Raw genomic sequence first — 3,687 nt, forward strand, 5'->3', positions numbered from 1 at the left:
ATGGCCTCTTTACCTGGAACAATAAAAGAGGAGCAGAGTCTTAAGTAGCCTCAAAGCTAGACATATTCATTATCTTAGAGGACCTTATGCTCATAGGCCTTGATATGACAACGAGGATTCTCCCCTTTGGTCGCTCAGACCATTGGCCTATTCAACTTGAGGCCTCCTATATAGGAACCCCAAAAAATAGACCTTTTTAGTTTGAAAATATCTGGCTCACTCATCCAGACTTTATTAACAACATTGAAAAATGGTGGAAAGAAGATTTGTAGATCCAGGGGACGAGAATGTTTCTATTACACAAAAGATTGAAACATAGAAAAAATAGGCTCAAAGATTGGAATAATAATGAGTTTGGCAATATTTTTTACACTAAAAAAGTTGTTGAAAGGAAAATGTAGGAAATTAATTGGACCCTAATCATCGATGGCTTTGATGGGGAAAGAAATGAATAAGCTAACAAACATCAACAAGAATAGGAGGACTTATGCAAACAAGAGGAAATAATTTGGAGACAAAAATCAAGAGTACAATGGCTAAAAGAAGGGGATAGAAACACAAAGTTTTTCCACAAATCTACAATGGAGCACAGGTCTCACAACAGGATCTCAACAATGAAGGATTCCAAAGGCAACAATCTCAACACCCACAAAGAAATAGAAGTTGTGTTGGTTCAACATTTTCAAGGCATAGCAGAGGAACCTCTCTTAGATAGATCACAATTTATCAGTGACTTCACAAAGCACATTCCTAAGCTAGTAACAAGAGAAGACAATTATAATCTTAATAGGTCGATGAATGAAGAGGAGGTTAGTGAAGTCATCAAAGATATGCATAATGGAAAAGCGCCAGGCCCGGATGGTTTCAATGTAGATTTCTTTAAAGCATGTTGGAGTATTGTCAAGCAAGATATACTAAATGTGGTGGAGGACTCCAGGAATAATAGAACAATATTGAAGGCGCTCAACACTTCCTTCATCTCCTTGATTCCAAAATAGGATAATGTTATGACACCAGATAGATTCAGACCTATAACTTTATGCAATGTGGTGTATAAAATAATTTCCAAAATAATTGCCAACAGACTTAAACCCCTTCTTCCTACTCTGGTTTCTGTGGAGAAAACGGGATATGTGGAGGGCAGACAAATTCTCAATAATATCATTCAAGCTCATGAGTTGGTTCACTCATTGATAAGTAAAAGGTAGGCAGGAATGATTATGCAATTGGATCTAAAAAAGGCTTATGATAAGTTAAATTGGGCCTACATTAGGAAGGTCCTTCTAGCTTATGGATTTGACCACAACTGGGTAAGATGGGTAATGGCCCTAGTGACTACCTCTAGTTTTTCAATTCTGGTAAATGGTTCCCCATCAAAGACCTTCAATCCTTCAAGAGGCCTCAGGCAGGGAGATCCTCTCTCCCCCTTTCTATTTATTCTTATGATGGAAGGACTAGGCTGAGCTATCAAATCTGCTAAATAAGCAGGTGAGATCCAGGGTCTCAAACTATCCGGGAACGGATAGGATTTAACCCATCAATAATTTGTAGATGACACCATGCTACAGGGCATTCCCACGGTCAAGGAAGAACTAGCTTACAAACAAATCCTGCGAGACTTTGTTATGGCAGTGGGTACAGAGGTAAGCCTCTCAAAATCAAAGATTTTCTTTTTCAACACTAACATTGCTATTCAGAGAAACATTTCCAAAATTCTGGGCTTTCAAAGAGATATGCTACCATCCAAATATTTGGGAGTACCGCTCACAGACAAACCTCTGAACAAGACAGTATGGGAGCCTGTGATTAATAAGCTATAGGACAAGACTCGAAAATGGACAAGCAGGTCTTTGAACTTGGCAGGCAGGCTGGTGCTTACAAAAGTTGTCCTTCAATCAGTTCCCATCTTCATGTTTTCAGCCCTTCTAGCTCCAAAAGGAGTTATGCAACAATGCAAAAATATCCAAAGAGATTTTCTTTGGGGCAAAGGGGAAGAAAAGAAGAAATGGGCCTTGGTAGCCTGGGAAAAGATATGTAAACCTAAAACACACGGAGGTTTAGGACTGGATGATCCTGAAGTGCTAAACAAGGTTTCGGGGGCAAAATTATGGTGGAGATGGATAAAAGACTCAGATTCTCCTTGGGCACAAATTTGGAACTAGAAATATGGAAGTAATTGGCAAGACAAGGACCATATAAGAATGTCTGGAATCATAAAAGGCTTCCACATCTGGAATAAAGCTTGGGAGAATAGAGGCATAGTTCAGAAAAATAGCTTCTGGGAAATTAGAGTTGGAGACCTTACATGGTTTTGGGAGGATAAATGGCAACAGGAACATAAGTTGTTAAGAGAAGATTTTCCAGATCTCAAGCATGATACTGACACCAAAGGGTTTCTCCAAGTAAATGAATTTTGGGAGCAGAAAAATAGCGGAGGAAAATGGAGAACTTGGAGGGAAATGGATTACAGGGATAATGGCCCCTTGAAAGCACAGACTGATGCTCTAATATCCATCCTAGATTAAAGAAATATCCTGATATCAACTGATTCTGACCAACTAAGATGGGGCAATAACACTAAAGGTACCTTTAACCTTAAAGAGGCAAAACCCATAGCCCTTGAGCTTGATTCAACAAAAACAGATGGGGTTTGGAAGAATCTTTGGAAGAACCAAGGATGGATGAAAACCAAACTATTTGTGTGCCTTGTCCATCATAAGAAAATTTTGACCTAGGAGAACATCTGGAAAAGGGGTGTTTCTGGCCCATTTAGATGCCAGCTATGTGAATCACAAGATGAAACTATGGAGCACCTTCTCAACCACTGCATATTTACTTCCATGTTGTGGGATGGGATTGCCTCAATATTCACACAAATAGATTGGGACAGAGGAAGCATTACCAATACCCTAAGGAATTGGAGGAGAAACTTCTATGATTATGAAATGGTAAAAAAAGCTTGGGCTTTAGCTCCCAGCTTCCTAATTTGGGATGTCTGGAAAGAACACAACATTAGAATTTTCAAAAATAAAAAGAGTTCCTCCCTGAGTATAATGGAACAAATTTTAAAACAGCTCAAGGAGACGATTGGGACTTTAATGCAAACACCCCCTCAGGACCTACCTTCAAATGCTGATGTGTAGATACTACTTTAGTTGGGTATGCAAGGGATTATTCCTCAGGGAAATAACATATTGGTAAAGCAACCAGTCACTGAGAAAGATTTCTGGCATCCTCCCCCTTAGGGATATATGAAATGTAACATAAATGGGGCCTCAAAAGGAAATATGGGCATGGCTGGTTATGGGGGAGTGATAAGGGATGATAAGGGTTGTATACAATACATTTTTCATTGTAATTTGGGAAGAGACACAAATAATATGGCGAAACTAATGGCCCTAGAACAATGTTTATAAATCATGAAGAACAACAATCTTCAGAACATCATAATTGAAGCAAACTTTGAGTTGATTATCAATTCGGTCAAAAGAATTTGTTGTGGTTCGGCTCCAGAAAAAGTCTCGAGACATTGGAGGCTTCTTCAGGTCTATCAAAGAATCCATCTCCACCTTCAGAACATGAGAACCTTAAGGTTCACGCATGTGCGCAAGACTGCCAATAAATTGGCAGATATACTAGCCAATAAAGGCGCTCTCTGTGCTAAGAGCAACAATAAGTATAGATGGA

This window comes from Pinus tabuliformis, chromosome 2_1, assembly GCF_031772625.1.
Source record: "Pinus tabuliformis cultivar Carrire ecotype Pingquan chromosome 2_1, CPIR1, whole genome shotgun sequence".
Classification (NCBI taxonomy): Eukaryota; Viridiplantae; Streptophyta; class Pinopsida; order Pinales; family Pinaceae; genus Pinus; species Pinus tabuliformis.